The sequence below is a fragment of the Sarcophilus harrisii genome, chromosome 4 (genome assembly GCF_902635505.1).
Source record: "Sarcophilus harrisii chromosome 4, mSarHar1.11, whole genome shotgun sequence".
Taxonomy (NCBI): Eukaryota; Metazoa; Chordata; class Mammalia; order Dasyuromorphia; family Dasyuridae; genus Sarcophilus; species Sarcophilus harrisii.
The window spans coordinates 401893397-401917565 of NC_045429.1; the positions used below are offsets into that span (position 1 = coordinate 401893397).

The following is a 24169-nucleotide window of genomic DNA, read 5'->3' on the forward strand; positions in this document are numbered from 1 at the left end:
TAGCAGAGGACAGAAGTAGGAGCAATGATTCCAAGGCCTAGAAGAACAGATTTAGGTTTGATTACAAATTTCATAGCAATTAGGCTAAAGAGAAATGAGCTGCCTTTGGAAGAAAAGGGTGCTCCTTTTACAAGTGAAGACCAGATACTCACTTCTACATGATGTTTTAGAGAAGATTCTTTTTCAGATATGAGTTGGACTAGGTTGATAGTTCTTAAACTGGTCTATGGGGTCTATGGATAGATTTCAGGTAGAGTCTATGATCTTGGCTGGAGAAAAAAATTCCATTTTCATTTTGACTAAGTTCCAACTAAAATTTAGCATTTCCTTCAATTATTTAAAACAACAACAACAACAACAACACAATAATCAAATACAAACAAATGTTATTTTAAGAAGGGTGCATAGGCTTCACTAAAATGCCCCCCAAAAAGGTTAAAAACTCCTAATATTAGATGGACCTTGAGGCCCCTTTCTATTTTGACATTCTATAATTCTTGGCTGCTTCTACACAGCACTTACTCCTTACCAATCCCTCAGGGTCAACCATGTCATAAATAAGGAGAGAGAGGGCAATCAAGAATGTTGATCATTCAGAGCAGCCCTTGCAAGGCAAGACAGAGTTCACCATTCTTGTGCATAAAGAACAGTATATTTACTCCTAATTTCAGTGATTTCCCTTGGGGATGTCTAGACACTTTAGGAAAATAACCTTAAGGCACCAACAATCTTATGTTCTATAATAAGAGAAGACATGCTAAACCAATTGTAAAAACATCAAATATTAACTGCCTGGATGTTCTCTACTAAATAATATTCTGCTGCTAGTTTGGGGCAGCCAGAAATAGTGATTAGCCCTCACATGCTGTTCTGCTCCACCTAACTTCATGCAGAAGTAGCTCTTAGTTTCTCTTCCTTGTCGAAATGCCTGCTAGTACAGAACTGACAACAACAGGGCTGTGAATCTCTTGCCTACACGGGCAAACCATGGCCAACGCTCAGACAATTATCTGGATAATATAAACTTAAGATGCTTTGTCTTCAATTATCTAGACAATATAGGTGAAAGAGGGTTTTAGGTTTTGAGCTAACTAGTCGATTTCCTTAGTCCCTGATGTAAGAATGATGTCATAAAAGAGCTTAACAAAATCTTAGAAAGCATTGTCAAATCTAATGATGGGCTTCTGTTGAGGGGCAAATACGACTCTCATGAAGGACAGTGCAGCAAAGCAGATAGAGGGCCAACAGTGAAGTCAAAATGAGTTGCTTTCAAATTCTAATTCTGACACTTTATGGCAAGATGACTCTGGGCAAGTCATTTAGCTTCTTAGTGCCCCCTTCAATCAATCAATCAATCAACATATATTAAGTGTCTACCTGCATGCCAGGCACTATGCTAAATACTAAGACTATACATTGCTATTTTATGAGACAGTGAAAAAAGTATTTAGTGTCAGAGAGTTGAATTCAAAATCTGACTTAGCTGCCTGCCTACTTAATTTAGCTACATCTCAGTTTTCTTATCTAATAAATGTTTCTTTAGAACATCATTTTTAAGAGATGATTTCGCTTCTGGGTTGATTTCATCTATCCTTTTTTTTTTTTAACCCTTTAAAATTTGCTTTTCTAAAATCTAGGGTGTCGGAGAGTGCTTTGTTTTCATCATCTTTTCTCTTACAAACTCTAGAAGGAACTGTTATTCCTCCCTCTTGCTCTATAGAGTTCCACGATTTCTATTCCAACAATCAATTTCTTTATGCTAGTGAAAACCATATCTAGAGTAGCATTCCTCTTGGTTGCTTTTGAAGGATGGGATTATCAATAAGGCAAGTAAGGAAATTAAGTATTCTACTTTTGATAGAATCCCTACTTTCAGAAGAAGAGAGGGAAAACCATGTTAGCTATTTAGGATGGTTAATGCCTGAAAGAAAAAAAAAAAAAAATCCCGAAGAAGGAATAATCTGTAAAGGGTAGGAACTTTGGAGAAATATACTTAAGGCTCACTATGATTGATTTAAACAAGGTGTAACTTAGTGGAATTGATAAGACAATGGTTGTCTAGTTTAGCATGTGAGTTGTCTAGTTCAGTATGATTGCCCTAGTCATATAATGATTGGTTTATACTTAGTATACTATAATGATATAATTGTAATACATCATATAAACTGGGACAAACTCAGCCAGAGACAGATTCAGAGAAGACAGAGGATGGAGGCTGGAGCTCAAGCTCTCGGACTGAGACAGACTTCAAGAGAGACATTCCATCTTCATCAGCCTCTTCTTGGTGGCTCTCCTGCTTCCTCCACTGAGATCAAGGCCAGTCTGAAGGGCCTCCAGAAAGCTAGCCTGGGCCCCAGGCAAGAAGACAGACTGTGAAGGAGACAATAAAGACTTTTGGACTTTATCCCTGGATAAAACGAAGGCTGGTCCCAAGACCTCCAGAAAGCTAACCAAGACATTACAAAAATCAAAGTCTTGATTAGAGAGAAAAGTGAATTAAGACACAATCCATGGAGATTGCCAAATGAAAGGGGCTAATCAGACAAGGAGCAAAGATCCAAAGCTGAGGAGTCTTCATGGATTCAGGAAGAACACATTACAATGAAGAACACTGGAGAATCAAGTTAGTCAATTAATAAGCATTTACTAAGCTTTTTCTATATGTCAGGCATTGTATTGAGCACTAGGGATAAAAAGGAAGGTAAAGATAGGGACAATAATCCCGGAGAAGGTCTTTTTTATGGTGGTGGGATATTCTCTGTTCTGCTGGAACTTGTGTTTAGTCAAAATTGTATTTTCCCTTCAATGCCTAGGACAGTGCTCTGCACACAAGAGGTGAGTAATCACTATTGGGTTCAATTGAATTGATTCATAAAATATTTGACCTGGAAGGGGACCTTTGGAGATCTTTGAACGTAAACCAAATTTGAGAGTAAACCAAAATTCAAGTCAGTGAAGTGATATCACTAGAGAATGGTACCCTGGAACCAAAAACCAGATCTCCTGATTCTCTTCACTAAACTTTTTTAGTTAAAAGGATTGGATACTTGGGACATGCATTGTGGCTCAGTGGTTTGAAACACACATCAAGTTACAGAAAAGGAAAGGTAATGAACCAAACTTTTCTGTTTACTTTGCAAAAAAGTAAAGTAAAATAGAGAAAACTATCTGATTAGTGTCTGCCTGAGTAGTTTCAAATATATATATATATATATATATATATATATATATATATATATATATATATATATATATATTTTAAAGACAACATTAAACATAGCATCTGAGGAACTTTTTTTTTTTTTTAACATGGAATGTAGGCATTTATTTCTGAGTATGGTTGTTTAAATACTTTGGTGACTTCTCATTGAGGCAGCATGTCATGGTTAGTGGCTTTAAGAAGAAACAGAGCCTTAGTCTATCATCTCTGCCTGATGTATAGAATTAAACTCAGAGTTCTTTCAGAGAGATTAAACAAATGTTGGAAGAAAATTCCCCAGGAAATGAGTTTGGTTGAAAAATCATAGGCTGACCAATTCTTCTAAAGCCCTTCTGCTGTTGATGCAGATTTCGGTACATCTCTGTTGTCTCAATACAGTGTCTCAGTCATGTTACCAATGAGTCCTGGCACTGAGAATATTGTAATTAAGTGGTTTGCAGAATTGCCATTCACACTGGATTCTGGGTGTGCGTTACCACTGTAACTCCAGGCTTTGGGTTTTGTTACCAAATAAGAATTCAATGGTTACTGGTATAAAAATCTGCCTTTGAGCAAAATAAAGGGAATATAATCTTTTGGGTGGAAACGCTTTCATTCTCTTTAGAGTCATTGCTTACTATACCCTCCAGTAAATCCAGCTGAGGAAAGAAGGAAAACAACAATTATATCCCCTGATGAAGATGTCTTGGGCACATGAGAGATTTCAAAGTTTTCTTCATCTTATAAACTCGCCACATTCTTTCTAGGTCATTCCATGAACTCTTCAGTGTTTTTGGAGGAAATCCATAGCATCGACTCTTATGTCAGGGGCTATAAAGTCTTGCCTGAGTTAATTATGTGGCCCAATGCTGTTTCTACTTCTCTGAGTGCATTTTCTGTATCATCGAAGGAAGAACACAGCAAGAGGAAGGGTGTTATTTGGTGATTTGTATTTTGGAAAAAACCAGAATAGAATGGAGTTCTTGGAATCTGGAGTTATAAATTTGAGTAATCTCTCTGTTAGGGGAACCATTTGTGTTCCATGGCTCTCATTTGGAATCATTAACAACCAGGGCAAAGGCCTGCCTTTCACTTCACTTACTGAAAAATGCAGAGGCCCTGCAGAGGGTACAGAAGCGGGCAACAAAGACGGGTGCTTTCATAGGCTGAAAGAACATAAAGGACTAGTGAGAAGAATCTTTTCCCAGCAAGTGGAAACGAAGTCTTATGGACAATTCCCAAGATCCCTGAGGTCTCCTCTACCTCAAAATCCTAGGAAACCCAGGAAACAGATAAGGGTTAGAACAACATGAAGAGATGAAAATTATTCCAAATTAAATTACACAGGTTTTTGTGCCCCAGGTTTTGTGTAAACAAAGGTCTTGCCAACTATTGAACTATTTTTTAAAATATGGGATGGGGTAGGATTTTGTCTGCTTTGAGTGACTGGGGACTAGGTTAGTGAAGAAATAAAGAGATTTAATTTCTGCTGAGTAATTAAAATGAGAGGATTTAGGAAGTATTTGTTTTAGTCTAAGCATGGTTTGATTTCCATTTGAGGGATATTGTAAAGCTTGCCTATGATTTGTGCTTTATAGTATAGGCACTTTATGGATGCCTTGTTCATATGATTCAGAGAGTCAGGATTGTATAGATAGAACACTTGACCTGAAATGAGAAAGACTTGCTTTCAAATATCACCTTAAATATTTATTAGAGTCAGGTAGGTACCTTGGAGTCAGGAAAAACTGAGTTTGAACTCTTTCCCAAACACTATCTGTGTGATCCTATGCAAATTATTTAATTTCTGTATTATCTTTAAAATGGATAAAGTAATAATATCTAACTTCCAGGGTTTTGTTAGGATTAAATGAGAATTTAATATTTGTAAAGTGCTTTGTAAACCTTAAAAGTGTTATAGAAATGCTAAATATTACTATAGATTATTATTATTATTATCTGTGTATATTTATCACTTACCCTCATTGAGTTTCAATTTCCTTATCTGTAGTGGCTTCCTCAAAGAACTGATAATATATGTCTAATATGGATATGCTTCCGGGCCCATAGGATCTGTGGATACTTTTTCACCCCCCTTTATCACATAGAGAACCCTCTGTTCTGAATCCATGTATATGGTACTGACCAGATTCAATTCTGGGAACAGTGTGTTCTCTAAAAGAAGAGTTAATCCTTTTTTTTCATATGCTTCATTTTTTAAAGTCCAGCCTCAGTGTTCCAACAGAGAAATTATTTAAAATTTAGGCTTAGGATCATATCTCAAGTTTACCTATGTAGGGAGAGTTTAAAAGATATTAAATGTATAATATGAATCAGATTTAGGATAGATAACTACTTCCTACACACACATAGAATATTCACAAATGCATGTTTGACAAAAACAAACAAAACAGAATTCTATGAATTAATTTGAAATTACAGTTAAAATTTGCTGAGAAGAGTTTACTTAATTTTCATCAGAACATCTTCATTTGTGTGATATATGACTAGATATTTTATATTTTATCTCAGTCTTTGCAATGTTCAAACAACTTCTAGTATGCATATGGCTTGATAAAATACCCAAGCTTGGGTCAGTGTACTTGTTGATGGCCATTTTCTTGGATACACAGGCTCTCTCTTTCACAAATAAGTTCCTGTGTTGGATTCAGGACATCTGACCCTCTTAAATTCATGAAGTAACATTCTCCAACCCTCAACATAGCTATATCAGAACTGATACTTTTTTTGCTTAAGGAAATAAAAAGATAGAAATGGAAGGACAACCAGTAGAAGAAAAATGAAAAAGATCTGAAAAAAATTTTTACTGAACTGTTTTGTTCATCAAAGATCATGGAACTATTAAACTTGGTAGTGATCATTATGGTAGAAAGTGTACTGAATCTGTAGGAAGAAGGCTTGGGTTCAAATCCCAATTCTGCCATATAAAACTTGTGTGATCTTGGACAATCATTTTAACTCTTTGGGCCTCAAGTTTCCTCATATTAAAAAAATGACTAAATGTCCTGGGACATGCCTACTAACTCTCTCTATATGATCCTGTAATTGTTTTCCTTAGTGCCTATCACAATTATATTTATACAACATGTATGTATACATGTACCCTTTTATATACATGTAGACAATACATGTACATGCATGTTATATACCACATGTATGTTTTTGTAATGTGTGTGGTTTTATTTGTATTTACATATGTGGTTTTGTTGGTGTGGGAAATTCCCTGTGAGGAATCTCTTTGCCCCAATCTATTTAATACCTATTGAACTATATATGAATGCATGCATGTATGTATCTCTCTATGTACATATACATGTATTTATTCATTCTTTTAAATTTTATTCTATATATACTTATAAATGTTATTGCCTTCATTAGAATATAAACTCTTTGAAAGTAAGACTTGTTCAAAGCTATCAAGTCACATAAAAATGCTCTAAATCACTATTGATTAGAGAAACACAAATTAAAATAACTTTGAAGTATTCCCTCTAACCTAATAGATTGACTAACATGACAGAAAAGGACAAATACTGAAGAGGATGTGGAAAAAATAGGGACACTAATCTATTCCTGGTGGAGTTGTGAGCTGATCCAACCATTCTGGAGAACAATTTGAAACTTTGCCCAAAGGCTATAAAATATGCAGACCTTTTGACCTAATAAATTGGGTCTTTTTCCCTAAGAGATGAAAGAAAAGGGGAAATGCTCTCTCTCTCTCTCTCTCTCTCTCTCTCTCTCTCTCTCTCTCTGTCTCTCTCTCTCTCTCTCTTTTTATTTATAGCAGTTCTTTTTTGTGGTGGCAAAAAATTGGAAATTGAGGGAATTTCCATGAGGGGAGTGACTGAACAAGTTGTGGTATATGATTATAATGGAATATTATTGTACTATTAGAAATGATGAACAGCATTTCTAAAATATATAGAGAATTGAATCAAAGTTATAAGAATATAAGCCATTCTCCAATTGATAACTGGTCAAAGAATATGAGTAGACAATTTTCAGATGAAGAAATTAAAGCCATTTCTAGTCATATGAAAAAAATGCTCTAAATCACTACTGATTAGAGAAATGAAAATTAAGACAACTCTGAGGTACCACTATTTACCTCTCAAATTGGCTAATATGACAGGAAAAGATAATGATAAATGTTGGAGGGGATATAGGAAAATTGGGACATTAATATATTGCTGGTGGAATTGTGAACTGATCCAATCATTCTGGAGAACAGTTTGGAACTATGTCCAAAGAGTTATCAAATTGTGCATAAACTTTGGACCAGGAGTGTCTCTACCAAGTCAGTATCCCAAAGAGATCATAAAAAATTGAAAAAGATCCCCATGTGCAAAAATGGTTGTAACAGCCCTTTTTGTAGTGGCAAGAAACCAGAAACTGAGGATGCCCATCAGTTGGGGAATTGGCATTTATGGTATATGAATGTAATGGAATATTATTGTTCTATAAGAAACAATCAGCAGGCTGATTGCAGAAAGGCCTGGAGAGACTTACATGAAAGGATGCTAAGTGAAGTGAGTAGAACCAAGAGGACATTATACACAGCAACAATTAGATTATATGATGATCAGCGGTGATGGAATTGGCTCTTTTCAAAAATGAGGTGATTCAGGCCAATTCCAGTAGATTTGTGATAGAAAGAGGTCTCTCCATTCAGAGAGATGGATTCAGAAAGAGGACTATGGGGACTGAATGTAGATCACAACATAGTATTTTCACATTTTTGTTGTTGTTTGCTTCTTTTTTCTTTCTTATTTTTTTCCTTTGTGATGTGATTTTTCTTGTGCAGCATGATAAATATGGAAATGTGTTTAGAAGAACCACATATCTTTAACCTATATTGGATTAACTGCTGCCTAGGAGAGGGGGTTAGGGGGAAGGAAGAGAGAAAAATTTGGGACACAAGGTTTTGCAAGAGTTAATATTGAAAACTCTACGTGTATTTTGAAAATAAAAAGCTTTTATAAAAATTTAAAAATGTAAAAAATATCTTATACATAAAAAAGAAATGATAAGCAGGATAGTTTCAGAAAAATCATGAACTGCTGCAAAGTAAAGTAAGCAGAACCAAGAGAATATGGTACACAGTAACATCAATATTGCTAGGATGATCAACTGAGAAAGGCTTAGGTACTCTGATCAAGATGTTGATCCAAGAAAATTCTAAATGACCCATGATGAAAGATATTAACTATCTTCAGAAAAACAACTGATAACCTCAGAGTATAGATTGAAGTACATTTTTCCTTGATTCATTTATTTTCCTTGCCTTCCCCCTCTTCTTTTACAATATAACTAATATGGAAACATGTGTTTTGCATGACTTCATATGTATACTTAATATCTTATTGCTTACGTTCTCAATGAATAGAGGAAAGGAAGAAGGGAAGGAGAGGATTTGGAATTTGAAAAATTTTAAAATGAATGTTAAAAAAAGAAATTGAGAATTGTCACATTCTTTGAATTTGTATTTATAGCACTTAACACCATACTGGTATTTGGAAGGTCTTTAATAAGTGTTTGCTGATTAACCTATTAATTGACTCTCAACTTTCAGATCCCCAGGGTAAAATGAGGACAAACTTCAGCATCCTCTAGGAGGTATCATGTTGAATAGCCTGTTATACCAAAAAGAAAATTTAGCCTTATTCATAAAAGTCTGAACTACTGGCACAAAATCCTTTCTATATTTAGAATCAGTCACCAAAACATAGGGCATTTCCCATGGTTCTGTCCTCAGCTTTCTCTTCCTCCGCTTTCTTTGTCCTCCTCAGAACCACTTGGGAAAGAGAATGAGAAATGAGTGGGTCACTCTTTGTGTGAACATTCAATTCCAATATACAATTCTTGAACCATCAGTTTTGCCAGCTCCATAGCCAATTAAAAGATTTCATCATCATATACCAATACCCGAGTCATTATGTCTAAAAGTGAATTCCCCCTAAATTTCCATATAGTTGTTCAGATTGAAAGCAGGTGAGGGAATGATTGAATATACTTTAAGGATTGGCCTTCCATTAGTTACTCTGCTCCATTTCATTATCATCACAAAACTGAAGAATCTGCTAGTGGCTTAAAGAAAAGTTCTTGCAGATTTTATTTCCATTTAAAAAAAAGCAAAACAAAACTAATAGTCTTATGTAAAACTTGACTTCTTTAAGGCCTGACAGATTTGTGACATATTTGACAAGTGGGAATTTCTTTTTATTTTTATAATTGGTATTAATTAAATGTGATCATTTAAAATTACAGTGATCTCAGTTTGCAATTTTAAGATCATAGAATTTAATAAAAAAGAATAGGACTTGAGTGGGAAGATGCCTTAAAGATCATCTGGTCTAACCCTTTCATTTTGTGGCTGAAATTGAGATACAGAGAAGTTAAATGATTGGTTCAATTGGTAATATTACATATTACATATGTAATATTTGATAAAGTCAGGATTTGAATCCATGTCCTTTATATCTAATTCTAGCTCTTTTTTCATTATATTGCATCCTCTGATATAAATATAATGTCTTAAAGTTGGCATTTAAAAGATCCCAGGGCATGAGAGAGATGTGGCTTAATCATGAATTTATATGGAAAACACCTAGGATATTTGTAGGCATCAAATTCAGTCATGAGTCAGTAATGGCATGGAAAACACAAAAATGAATTAATTTGATCTTAGTCGCTAGTGCCTCCTTCTGAAATTTCCTTGAGTTTATTTTATATATCTATATATGCTTATATGTATAGTTATGGTATTCCCCATAGACAATACATTTTTTGAAAGCAGGGATTGCTTTATTCTTTTCTTTGTATTCTGGTGCCTACCATAGTACTTGGTATATAGAAGGTACTAAATAAGTCATTAAATTGATTGATTAGCAGAAATGAAGTACGAAGAAGAAGAAAGTCATAGCCTTTTGTACTGACTTTAGTTAGACAATATTTGGAGTGTTATATTCATCTCTAGTCACAACATTTTAGGAAGGTCATGGCCAAACTAGAAAGCGTTTAGAGGAAGGCAGACAGGTTAGTGAGAGAACTTGAAACAAAGAGACAGACTGTGGTTTGATATAAAGATTACATTTTTAACACTAACATCTTCTAAAAGTGGATGATATTCCTTGAAAGGTGATGAGTTCCATATCATTTGAAAACATTCAAGTGAAGGCTGGATGATCGCTTACTGGGAATACTGTAGAAGAATTCCTGCTTCCATATGGATTGGATTAGATGGCCTGAGGTTTCCTCTTCCAATTCTATGGTTCTTTCATTCTTAGGCTTTGTTAGTTAAACCAAACCACTGATAGGTTAAATAACATAATTTTTAAATAGGTAGCAGTGCCTTTTTGGTGGTTTGGAAATGAGATATTACTCAATAGAATTTCACTTATTTCTTTTGACTACATAAAGTTCAAACACTGTTTAATGCTTAGAAAAAATATTTTAGTTAAGATAATCACCAAGTTAATATTGATTAATTTTATTTGCTTTCTTCCTTTATTTTTGGAGGGATTCTTCTCTTGACTGCTCCATATTTCAAAATCCACCCTTTTATTCCTTTTCTGTCAGGTTATATCTGTTTCCATTTTTATATAGTTACTCCAGATTGTTGTTCATTCTTCATTCTCAAAGAGGACCAATGACATCATGAGGGTAATGACTTGGGAGTGAATTGGATTTGTGAGGTAGATGTGTGCAAAGCCATTAGCCATACTCTCTCCCCAGAATCATTCAAGTCCAGTGGTAAGACAATAGTCAAGATGATTATCAATGATCTGAGATGCAGTTAGTGACTTTGACCTTTCTAAATTAAGTTCTTTCCCATATCAGTGACTAAAAGCTGGGTAAGAATTGAAACAAAAGATACTTTAATTTATCATCACAAAAATATCAGACTCTGAAAGAGAAGCTTCCAGATACTGGCAGTAAGGTTGGGGTTCAGGAAGCTACAGTGATTACTCTAAGTTTCAATGTTCTAGATTGATTTGACAGTGGGGACAGGCAGATTGTAGAATTGTCCTAATGGCTATCCATTTCAATTTTTAGCTAGAATAAGGGAGGTAGGACATTATGAATGTCATCTCTAGGTTCAAAAGATGGGATTTCTGTAGCGATGCTCAGTCAGAGAAGATGATTTCTAGGCAGACACTGTCATTAATTTGTCCATTTGTTCTTGCTCCAGGTCATCTCCTCTGAGGCTCAATGGATTTAGATTTGATGGACATATTAATATCATAGGATCATAGGTCTAGAGAGCTTATTTAGTCCTCTCATTTTACAGAAGAGGAAACTGAATTCCAAGGAGTTAAGCAGTATCTAAGGGAACACAGAGAGACAGAATTTGAATCCAAGTCTATTAGAGTCAGAACTAGAGTTGTTTTTATACAGTACCATGACACTAACAACTTCCTTGTGAAGAAAGAGCACTGGTTTTGAAGTCAGAAGATTTCTATTCCAACTTTTTAGTTTACTGCTTCTATTAACTTGGACCAATCACTTCCTTCTCTGGGCCTCATGAACTTCATCTACAAAAGAAGAATCTAGACCAGATGGTCTCTCCCATCTCTTTCATCTCTAAGTTGCTTCTAGGATGTAATAACCAATCTAGAAGCAATTGTGTTGCCTAGTAAAATGGGGAACTCCTTTCAGAGCCTGTTGAATCTTTTAGGACTCTCTTGAAAGTTGCTGACTAATGGTCTGGTGACTGCTAATTTTGACCTTGCTGGTGGTGAAGAGGGTAAGGAAATGGCTAGAAATCAACAACTTACAAAGCCAGGTCACAAAAAACTGCTAACGATGGGGGATTCCATATTCTTTATGTTCCAACTTGTCTTTGGATCAACCTAACCACTTCCTCTTCCCTGACTTTGTCATGACTTTTGCAGATGGAATTATTTCTCCTCTTTATGTTTGGGGTTTTAAAAACTTCAGATTTGATGAACTCTGTTTTTGTTGATTTTGGTTCATTTTTTACTCCTCCCTATTCATAATATATATATATATATTTTTTTTTTCTCTCCCTGTTCCCCTTTCCTTATTTTCATTATTCTTATATTCTCTCAGAAGAAGTAATATTTAGCAGGATTCTAAATCTCTGAAGTGCCGGCTATAGAGAGTAGGACCCTTTGAAGTTTTACTTACAGCTTCTGATCACTGCAAACCAACTCATTCACTGATCACAATCGTTCCCTTGTAGTACTGGGAGGTGGGAGTACTGTTGATTTGTCCTTTATGCTGCCAGGCTTTCAGGAAGATAACGGGTGAGTAATTTTAAAACCTGGAGAAAAACTTTCATTGGGAAAAAAAAAAAAAAAACAATAAACAAGTGAATGTGTGTTTGAGGATGAAGCAAGGAGTAAAAGCCTCAGTTCTACTTGAATCATTTAAAGATATGTGTCCAAACTATTTCTCTTTATTTACTTTGAGCCATTAGAGTAAGAGTGACAGATCTGAAAAAAGGTTCTGATTCACTGTTGTGAAATGAATAATGCCTTAAAGATCAGAGGTAAAAGGTAAAATGATGGTGAGTTGGGCGATTTTCAAAAAGTTTTCCTTATTTTATCTCTAATGACTCCTATTTAATTTCCTGGTTAATTAGTCTCTGAGTATGTCAGGTTAATACTAACTTCTTTTGCCTCCCCTCCCCATAATAACTCAATAATCAAACATAATGGTATGTTCCATGGAGCAAAGAGGGAGATGGGTGTGTGTTCTGATTCTGTTCAATGGGCCAAATGTGTTCTGGTCCCTTGTTAGAACATGCTTGACCAATAGTCAAGTTTATTTGTCTCCATGTATTGTATTCCTCTTTTTGGTAGTTGTATTGAAGATAATTGCCTAAGTGAGCCTAAGAATGGATCTTACTTCCCTGGTATTTCATGATCATGAAAAATCAGATCAAAAAGGAAAAGAAATGTATTAATGTTGTGGATCACAACAACGTCTTAATGTCTTGGTTTTCCCACATCCCCTCCAACATTTATCATTATCATTTCCTGATCTGAGAGGTGTGTAGTGGTACCTCAGAGTTGTCTTAATTTGCATTTCTCTTATCAATAGTGATTTAGAGCATTTTTTTCATAGGATTAGCAATGACTTTAATTTCTTTGTCTGCGAATTTTCATATCCTTTGACCATCTAAGTTGTTTCTTAAGGGAGATAGAAATAGAAAGACAGAGAGAGAGAGAGAGAGAAAGACAGACAAACAGAGAGACACACAGAGAGAGGCAGAGACAGAGAGAGAGCAAAAAGGAGAAGAAGAGAGAGCATTTATTGAACACTTATTAGGTGCCAGAAGGAATCCTGGCAAAAAGTCTAGCAAGTTGAGTCATGAGTAAAGTGAATCATGACTGAGATCCTCCTGAAATAGTGATCTAGGCAGACCTCAGAACAGAGGTAACTCTAGCATGGAAAAACAAGGCAGGAAGAGCTGAGTTCAAGTCCTGCCTCAGACACTAGATGGGGTCCATGAGCAAATCACTTAATCTCTGTTATCCCCAGTTTCCTCATCTAAATAACGTAGCTCCTACCTCCCAGAGTTATAATAAGAAACACATGATATAATATATGAAAAGTACTTTGTAAAACTTCAAGTGCTTGATAGATGTTAGCTGTTGTCATTATCTTTCTGATTGCCATAACAACCTTGTAAAGGTAGGTACAATTATTCCTGTCACACATAGGAGGAAGCTGAGGCTGAGGAAAGAGACTTGCCCATTGTTATACACCTAGTATTTGAGGCAGAAGTTGAACTCAGCACTTTCTAATGCTAATTCTGCCAGTTTAGTCACTACTCTCTCTAAAATAAAAAATTAATGCTCTGAAATTTTTCTGACAGTGCTCAGGAGGAACTTAATACTCTCTTCCCTGAGAGATAATTCAATGCTGGAGTGCTGATTTTATTTATCACTGCCAAAGTGACAGAGAGCTTTGTATAGATTTTTCAACTCTAGAAACTGCAGAATGAATGAGAAAGCATTTATTAAGAGCTTTCTATGTGCCAGGTACTAAACTAAATTCTGGGGATATTAGTAGTGTAATGGGATCTGAAACAAGTGTGGAGTGCCTTGGATGGCATATTGATGTGGAAGAAGCTAAGGAGCCACTTCTGAAAATCAGGAATATGATGACATGTGTGGTTTGCCTTGGACAGAGACTGCGGGACGTGTGTGGACATTCCGTAATTAATTTCAGCTGGCTTCTCACATGACTGAGAAGAACCTTTTTCTATTGATTGCATAGCTGGAAACATTGGCATTTTTTAAAAAAAGGATTGAATTAGCTTTAGCTATTTCTTCTCTTGGCTGCATTCATGTCTATAGCACCTCCTTCATTCAATGCTTCCAGTGAAAGACTGCATTATAAGAGGAAACTTTAGGAACTTCTTCCCCTCTGAGACCATATGCCTCTCCCCAAAGAGGTATTTTTGTTTGTTTGTTTATTTTTCATTCTGGGTGCAGATAGTAGAGAGAGAGAGACAGAGATAGAGAGACAGAGACAGAGACAGACAGACAGGGAGACAAAGACACACAGAAACAAGAGAGACAGAGATGAGACAGAGACAGAAAGAAGAGACAAAGACACAAAGACAGAGAGAGAAACACAGAGACAGACAGAGACAGAAATAAATAGAGACAGAAACAGAGAGAAAAAGAGGCAGAGAGACACAGAAATAAAAAGCCTTGTAATGACTATTAACTGAGTAAAATAAGGTGAAAGCTCATCAATCAGAGCTCAGGGTCACAAGGATGGAACTTTCAAGTCTTCCAGGGGATGAGGCTGGAGCATAGGAGACCTGAAGATGTCCATGAATTGGAAAGTAAATGAAAGAAAGAAAAATCATTTCTTTTTTAAAGTAAAAAGGAAAATTAGGGTTATGTTAAGAAGTTTGCTGAATATTATTAAAGCATAATTTGAGAGGGTATGTATTAAGGCCTGAAATATAAAAGGAAACAAACTTCTACAGGGTTAATATTTCATATCACAAATTGAAAATCACAAACAGCATGAAGAGAAACACTGACTTAACACCCCCTTCTCCCCACTCTCCTGGTTTCGTAGACTCTCAGATTTAGTGGGACCAGGGAGTAAAATCAGAAGCCTCCCAGTAAAGGGTAGCAAAGACCTCATACTTGGCGTACTCTACTGAATGTGCATGTGTGTGACACTGTGAGAAAGATTAAAACCCCCTGTAAGCAGGAAGCCAAACATTTAAAAAAAAGTCTCTTAAGAAAAGTCAAACCTTGGCTTGAATTCAATGTGTGCCTTTTGAATTAAAGATACAGCTGTGATACAATAGTCAGCAGTGGCGTCAGAGGATGTGGGTTTAAATCCCAGCTCTATCACTTACTACCCAGCATCTCTTTCAACCTTATTTTCTTAATTTCTGAAATGAGGTTAGTCCAGGTCAGTTGTTCTTGTATCCCACAGATACCCAAAGGAGCTGTGGATAGATTTCAGGGAATCCCTGGGACTTGAATGGGGGAAAAATACATCCTTATTTTCACTAACTACTCTCTGAAATTCAGCATTTCCTTCAATTACTTAAAATCATTATTACAAGAAAGGGTCTGGAGACTTTGCCAGACTGCCAAAAGGGTCCATGGCATAAAAGAGATTAAGACCCTCTGAGGTCTATCAGTGAATCATAGTTCTCTAGCATGAGGAAATCTTAGAGTCCAATGTCCTCATTTAATCAATAAGGAAACTAAAGCACAGCCAGGTAATTGACTTGCCCAATATGACATCTCTCTTTCTTTTCTTTATTAAAGCTTTTTATTTTTCAAAACATATGCATGGATAATTCGGTGACATCAACTCTTGCAAAACCTTATGTTCCAATTTAACCCCCCCCCCACCTTCCCTTATTCCCTCCCCTAGATGGCAAGTAGTCCAATACAATCTAACATCTCTTAACTTTACAATCCTACAAATTGGGAAAAAAACATTTCAAGGTTGTGCCTTTGAGCACTGCTGCTCTCTGTGCAGATGTGCCTTTGCTCAGCCACTCCAGGATTTCCTGATCATAATGAGGAAGCTTTGCCAATCAGCTAGTAAACTCAGATTGAGATCACATCACCTTTTGACCTCAAGCCCCTCCCTTTGTTTACCAGTCTGAAAGCTGGCACAGATGACTATAAAAGGATGAAAAAAGAAAGAAGTTTCAGAAACTAGAGATATATAAAGATCTGTTCACTTTTGCACTCTGACAACCCGCAATGGGTAGAACCCTTCCTGTGTATTGTTGAGAGCAAGAATTCCGGGCCCTCCCATTTTAGAGTATTCTGTGCAGGCAGACAGAGTCTGTCCCGGGCAACCCCTGTGGCCAACCCAGAACTGGGGGCTTCTTCAAGACCTTACTCAAAATACCTGTCTGTGTTGGAAGAAAGCCCTACAGACTGAGGTAGGCAGCTCCCGGTGTAGGGGATTAAAGAAGAGTGATTTGGAAGATGGGAAGTTTGCTTGCTCTCCCAAATACCTTCCCTGTTTACTAAATGATGTTAATATTTCTTGAACAAGAGGAGTTTCTTCTTATTTCATAATTAGAGATAGCACTCTAAACATCCATCCCTCCCTCCCTCCCTTTATCCATCCATCCATCCATCCATCCATCCATCCTTCTTTCTTCCTTTCTTCCTTTCCTCCTTTCTTTGTTTCTTCCTTTCTATCTATCTATCTATCTACCTACCTACCTTTCTATTTATCTATCCCCTTGAAGACATATAGTACATTAAAAAAAAAAAAAAAAAAAAAAAGACTTAATGATAGAGCCAAAGCACCTGGGTTTAAATCCCATCTTTGATGCTTACTATCTATATGAAAGTCAGCCTGGTAGATAAAATGCTATACTTCCTGAAGTATCAGACATTTTTTAGCTGTGATTTCAGGCAAGCCTTTTAACAGTCCCATGACTCAGGTTCCTCACCTACAAAATGAGAGTTGGGCTTGATGGCTTCTAACTTAAATTCCTTTCCAGCTTTAAATCTATGTTTATTTCATGCAACCTCTGGGGGCCTTCAGTTCCTCATCTGGAAAATAAGGTGTTGAACCAGATAAAACCCCTTCAAACTCTAGTTTATGATCCTGAGGGAAGTAAAACATTTACTTAATTGACATTAGTGTATAACTGATTGATATCAGATCCCTTACTGACAAAGGCTTCTTATTGAGGAGATTACACTGGGTCTAAGAGTCAAGGACCAATTGGACTGGAGGATTGTGGGGAATATATCAATAAAAAGATTGAATATCACTGGAAAGGAGAGTTATATATTATAATTTTCCTTAATGGTATAGCAGGAATACTGAATTTGAAGTTAAAAAACAAAAAAATCTGATTTTAAATCCTGGCTCTGAAACATATATGAACTTAGGCAAACCACACAAACTCATGGGGTCTTACAGTTTTTCATCTGTTAAATAAGCATGTTGAGTCCCTTCCAACTCCAAATATCCCAATGTGGGATTGTGGATGAGATTTAAGAGCCAGCAATGAAACACGCTCCAAATTGACGACACTGCCCACAATCCTGTTCTACTTTTCATCTGATCTCTTCCCTGACATTCTCTTTCTCCCTTCTTTCTTTGCTGAGCGTCAACCTTGTATAAAACTGAAACTCTAGACTGATTTCAAAAAAGCCTGGAAAGACTAACATGAAATTGATGCTGAGTGAATTGAGCAGAAGAACATTATACACAATAATAGCAAGACTATATGATGATCAATTGTGATAGACTTAGCTCTTCTCAGCAGTGTTGGTGATCCAGGACAATTCCACTAGACTTGGGATGGAAAATGCCATCTGTATCCAGAGAGAAAACTAAGACTAAATGTGAATTGAAGCATAGAATTTTCATCTTTTTTTTGGGGGGGGGGTTGTTTGTTTGCTTTTTCTTTCTCATGTTTTTTTTCCCTTTTGTTCTGATTTTTCTTGCACAATATGACAAATATATAAATATGTTTAGAAGGAGTGTACATGTTTAACTTTTATGATATTGTTTGCTGTCTTGGGAAGGGGAAAGATGGGGAGGGAGAGAAAAATCTAGAACACAAAATCTTGCAAAATGAATATTGAAAACTATATTTACATGTATTTTGAAGAATAAAAGAAAAAAAAACTGAAGCTTTACCCTATTTCCCTTTATGCCATTGGAAATCAGACATGTGCATATGTATGGAGTTCTGTCACCTATATTAGGGAGGGCATGCTTAGAAAAGAAGCCCATATCTTATTTGACAGGTCAACTGCAGCAAAAGAGGATTGGTTTAGGATTACACATTCTTCATAATGATGAGCCTGCTTATTTGTTTCTTCTCTTCCTGGATTGCAGGAAACTTAGACTACTCCACCCTTTCCAGCTGTTGCCAAACAGATAACACTGATACTGAAGAACTTATAGAGGACGTGAAAAATGCTTGAGTAAAAATGTTGAACAAATATGTAAGTAGATAATAGAAATGCTTTCATTATTATGCATTACAAAGAAAAGGGTATTGGGCATAAGCAAGCAACTTAAGAAAATTCAGGAGATTCATGTTGCTTCTCTGATCTGGGAGGACTTCATAGAGGGAAAAAGATTTTTCAGGAGCTCTTTGATATGTATGGATAACAGAAATTCAAATTTATATAGCATTTTCTTTGAAAACAACTGAAATAGGTCATGCTATTTCCCTCATTTTAGAGAATCCAAAATCGGTATTGAGAGAAATTAAGTAACTTGAATAAGGTCAAAAAGCTAATAAAAATCCAAAATGGCCTTTGAAGTCAAGTTTCCTGACTCCAAGTCCAATGCTCTGCTTATTATACCCCGCTGCTTCTAGATAGAGGGGAAAAGATTGACTCATCAAAGCTTAGAATATTAGAATTAGGAGGCACACTTTGAAGGCTGAAGGAAGCAAATGTAGGGCAAATAAAAGGATTTAGTAAAATGGATAAATTTAGGCACTTGTAACAAGGACCATCTCATGGAACATGCTCAAAGTTGCCTTTATTGGTACACTGTATGGAAGCTTTGGGGAAAAGAGACTTAATGCTAGATAAATTCAGAGGACTGACTGAGTTTAAATCTTACTTTTGATGCTTGTTACTCATATGTAAGTCAGCATGATGGGTAAAATGTTGTATTTGGTGAATATAGGAGGGTCTACTTCTGGCCCAAAGAACTTAGCATAGGAGAAAGCCTGAGTGGTTCCTTATTCCTCCATTGCTCCATGACAATGATAATAGGGCAGGATACCCAGTCAGTTAAAAGAAGAGATGGTTTCTGGCTCTGGGCTCTTCTTTGAATTCTCTAGGTAGTTCCACATAATTCCAAGACTTCGAGGTAAAGGTGAGAAAGTGCTTTTCTACCCGGCATCATGGTAGCTGTGCCTCGCATGACAGTTAGGGCAAAGGGTAAGTTTGTAAAACTAGGCAAATTGGTCTACTGGCTTCTTGTTAACTTTTCTGCTATTGTGTTTGTTCTTCCCTCACCTTAGGTGAATCAATATGTATCCCAAGATTGCAGCTGCTACAATGTTCTTGGAGAGGATGGCCACTCACACAAGATGATTATCCTAAACTTGGTTAGTTTACTAGTGGATGTGCTTTGTTGGGCTCACCTGGGAAATTCAAAGGCCTTACTCATATTATTTCTCTGGGAAAAAATGGTTCTCAGGTATGAGTAATTTACAAATGAACTTTTGGAATACCACAGGATAGTTTAGTACTGCAGTGGATAGAGCATTGGATTTGGAACCAAGAAGACATGAATTTAAATCCTGCTTCAGACATATCCTAGCACTTCAACCATGGACAAGTTACTGTCCTCAACTATAAAATGAGAAGAATAACACTTATTTTTCAAGATTGCTATGAGCTTCAAATGAGATAACTTGACAAAATTTAAAGTACTATGATGATGCTAAACACTAATCAATGTATAAATTAGGGATAACTGTATTTCATTTCTTCCAGTGATTCATGATCTCCATTGGTGCAGATCACAATATATTTATCTCATTTTATCCTCAGTAATTCTTGCCCAGTCTTTCCATAAATTCTCTAAAGGATATATCTAAAACTCTAGAGGCCTACTTTCAGTTTTTCATGAACATATTTTTCATGTACAATATTCATATACAATTACCTATCTCCTATATGATCGGTTCCCTTCCTTTTTCCATTATACCTTTCCTAAATGATGTTATTTACATTAAAAGTTTAAAACATTTTTTTTATTTTTATTTAAAGTTTTGACTTTCAAATTCTGTCTCTCCATCCCTTTCTCCTTCTCCCTCCAAACACTAAGCAATCAGACATAGCTTATACATATGCAATTGTGTAAAATATATAAATATTAGTCATTTTGTATGAGAATACTTGAATAAAGGGAAAACAAAATGAAAGAAAATGAAAAATAGCATGCTTCAGTCTGTATTCAATCAATATCAGTTCTTTCTCTAAAGGTGGGTAAATATGCTTCATTATTAATCCTTTGGGATCGTTTTGCATTATTATATTGCTAAAAATAGCTGTCATTCACAGCTCTTCATTGAACAATATTGCTGTTATCAAATGCAATGTTCTGGCTATCTTAACTCCGGAATGCATCAGTTCATGCAAGTCTTTCCATATTTTTCTAAATTCCTTCTACTTGTCACTTCTTATTGCACAATAATATTCCTTTGCAATCATATATGACAACTTATTTAGCCACTCCTCAATTGATGGACTTTCCTTTGATTTCCAATTCTTAGCCATCACAAAAAGAGATGCTATAAATATTTTTGTACAAATAAATCCTCTTCCTTTTTTTTGTCTGTTTTTGGGATGGAAACTTTGTGGTGTTATTGTTGGATCAAAGGGTATGCACAACTTTATAACCCTTTGAGCATAGTTTTATATTACTCTCCAGAGTGGTTGGATCAGTTCACATGATGTTAATTTATATTGAGAGATAATGTAGCATAAAAAACAGAGAACAGCTCCTGAGTTGAGGAGCTCACTGGGAGTTCTTTATGCCAATGGAATCACATGTCCTGTCCCAAACTATCCTTTATAGCATGGCTTCTCAAATTTTTACCATCCATGATCCCTTTTTGCCTGAGAAATTTTTATGTGACCCCAGGTATATTGACATATAAAATAGGAATACAAATCAAATATTTACTTTACTGATAATAAATCACAATTTCACTGCCCCAACATTCAGTTACAAGACCTCATATATGGTCAAGACCCACAGTTTAAGAAACTATTTTATGTCACTTCTGGTGAGCTAGACATCAATAGGGTATGACCTACTCATTCCTGCCTTGCCTCTCTCCATTGTTTTTTGAATCACCACAGTTTTTTAATCTGGTGTTGCATGATTTGAAGCTATGTAATATCGCTAGAAGAATATTGTTGCTAAAAAGATGCTTTGGGGTCAGGAAGCAGCTTGGGAATTGCTTCAAGTCCTGCACTGTTCTCCAGTGCAATACAGATGTAGCTTATTGTTTGTTATCATTTCCTATCCAAGATAGAAGTAATGATTAACAAACTTGATGGGTTCTCCATCCAACTTCATGTCATCATCTACACAATAGTTCTTCTCTAGTACTTTGTTTTTTCCTCTGTGGACTAGTATAGACAGATCTTTTCTGGATTGTTATAGATCTCATTGAGATAGTTCTGAGACTTGGATGCAATCTTTGGACTTAGTCATCCACAAACATTAGAATCTCCAGGAACTGAACTTTTCTAATCGTCATGGAGAACACTTTTGATGAGGACATGATTCCATGCTTTATATCTTATTTTATAATCAAAAGAATGTTGAGTTATATTATGTCTGATAATTGTAATATTTTGCCTTTTATAGCTGTCCTCCTAGCACTTAACATAGTGCCTAGTATAAATAAGGGCTTAATGAATGCTTTTTTGTTTATTTGTTGTACTTGCCAAAGCATCTAGTATGGGTTTGGCATATATCGGAGAGAGATTTTGTTGGAGGAGAGCCTTTAAGCAATATTTTATTCTGTCAAGTCAAATATTTTTAAAAAATCAACAATCCACAAACATCAGGCTCCTATATTTTCACTTGTGTGATTGTAAAATATGGTTGTTGCAGAAAATCATTTGAACAAGTCTCCTTGCTTTCTTATGGTATTTTCATCGATACCATTGAGATGCATGTAGGCAATTCTGTAAAAAATATTTTAAAGAAATGAGAAAATAGGCATATTCTTGATCACTAGTTAATTCTTGATCACTTAAAACCATCTAGGATTTTTCCAATTCTATTGTTGATCATTTAAAACCTTATCTTTCAATGGTTTCAATATCTTGTCATCTCCATAATAATTTTCTTCTGTATGTAGTTGGTTTGATCCAGCTGCTTTTCCCGATTTCATTTTCTTAAGTGTTATTGCCCCTACTTCATAGCACATATTGGGGACAAAGGTATCTGAGCATTATTAAAAGTATGAACAAATTGCTGTAGAAATACTGACAAATCGGTTTCATTTTGTGTCTATTTGTTTTCCTAGTTTCACCTACAAATTCTCTTGTGATGATCACCAGTTAGATGTTCAAAACACATTACAAAACTAAATATAGATGATGCTTTGATTAGTTATTTGCTTCCTTCTCCTCAGCTTAGAAACATGCTTAAGTCTGTTTTAAAAATGCCATTTGACCTTGCTATAATTTGGTCTGTCTCTTTTCCTTTTCTGTCAAACTTTTAGAAAGACTTGTTTGTCTTCATTGCTTCACCTTTATCATCATTTAGTCACAGATCTCTTGAAATTTGTTTTCTGTCCTACCCCGATACTGAAGCAACTTTCAAATGATTTCCTTATCTTCAAGTCCAAAGTCTTTATTCTGTATCTCTGATCTCTTTACAAAATCTCATTATCTACAAAATGAGGTAGTGGTAGATAATTCTACTGAGCTCTAAACCTCTTCTAGCCTTAAGCTTATAATATTCTGCCTTCCCTTCAATTGTGTGGATAATCAACATTTATAATGATAATAGAATTCAGAGTTAAAGGGTAATCTAAGTTGAGTTAAATGACTACATATGGTGAGGCTTTTCATACAATGTTTAAGGTAAAACATTATAAGAGCAGTGATATTTCTATTAAACACTTTGAGTAGAGATTTTTCCCCTTAATTTTGTGAGTATTTATTGGCAATTAATCAAATAGCATTTATTAAGATCCTACGGTCTCTCTTAAGAACTTTAGAATCGATTGCATGGCTTGGGAAACACGGGCACAGGACCAAGCGTGCCCTCATCAGAGAAGATGCTGTGCTCTATTAGCAAAGCAGAACTGAATTAGCTCAGAACTGTGAGATGTGCAAAGTCAGACAATCCACCCCAAATATTCATAGGCATTATTTGTGTCTGACTTGTGGCAGAGCATTCCAAGCTCATATTGCTTTGACCCACCACAGTCCGACACACTACAACTCAACTCTAACTTAGTGATATCATTTTGGTCTTCTTCAAGAATAAGAGACAACAACTCTTATGTCCCAGGTACTATGCTAGACACTAGAGTACAAAGACAAAAATGAAATAATTTTTGCCCTCAAACAGCTTACATTCTAGCTAGGAACATAAATATGCACATCTCTAAGTGGATATATGAATTGAGATTTTTTGAGGATGCAGTGTTTTCTGCTGATGTATTTCCAATGGGGAATTGAATATATTCAAGTATTGTTTCCATTCTGCTTTCCACATTGAAGGAATCTTTTTAAAAATTAGCCACTGAGCTGAAATTGAGAATATATTTTGAGACATCAACCAGCCACCCTGCTTTCTTTCTCCTTCATGGCTGTAATCAAGGGAAAACACATTGCTGTAAGCCTCTGGGTTGGTAGAGAGGTTTTTAGCTTTAATTTCTCCACTCAGAATCACTTAGTAGTGAATACAGGTCTCTATTCTCTGCCTCTTTACATTTGTTCATTT

General features: G+C 35.8%; 1 long non-coding RNA gene across 2 annotated transcripts; it reads left to right on the top strand.

Annotated features, from left to right (window-relative positions):
* Window positions 1–12293: 12293 nt before the first annotated feature.
* LOC116423395 lies at window positions 12294–20600 on the top strand. 2 transcript variants are annotated; one of them, XR_004233995.1, is made up of 3 exons: window positions 12294–12489; window positions 18560–18669; window positions 19707–20600. It is a non-coding gene; the product is annotated as an uncharacterized LOC116423395 (long non-coding RNA). The 2 variants fall into 2 exon arrangements; XR_004233996.1 differs by lacking the exon at window positions 12294–12489 and adding an exon at window positions 16425–16631.
* Window positions 20601–24169: the final 3569 nt, after the last annotated feature.